Source organism: Arachis duranensis, chromosome 1 (assembly GCF_000817695.3).
Source record: "Arachis duranensis cultivar V14167 chromosome 1, aradu.V14167.gnm2.J7QH, whole genome shotgun sequence".
Taxonomy (NCBI): domain Eukaryota; kingdom Viridiplantae; phylum Streptophyta; class Magnoliopsida; order Fabales; family Fabaceae; genus Arachis; species Arachis duranensis.
In genome coordinates, this window is record NC_029772.3 from 44,894,098 (window position 1) to 44,894,378 (window position 281).

Consider the following 281-nt stretch of genomic DNA (forward strand, 5'->3'; position numbering starts at 1 on the left):
GAGGTAGAACGGAGGTGGTTGTCAGGCACACGTTCATAGGTGAGAATGATGATGAGTGTCACGGATCATCACATTCATCAAGTTGAAGAACAAGTGATATCTTGGAACAAGAACAAGCGGAGTTGAATAGAAGAACACTAGTAATTGCATTAATACTCAAGGTACAGCAGAGCTCCACACCTTAATCTATAGTGTGTAGAAACTCCACCGTTGAAAATACATAAGAACAAGGTCTAGGCATGGCCGAATGGCCAGCCTCCCAATGATCTAAGATAGCATAA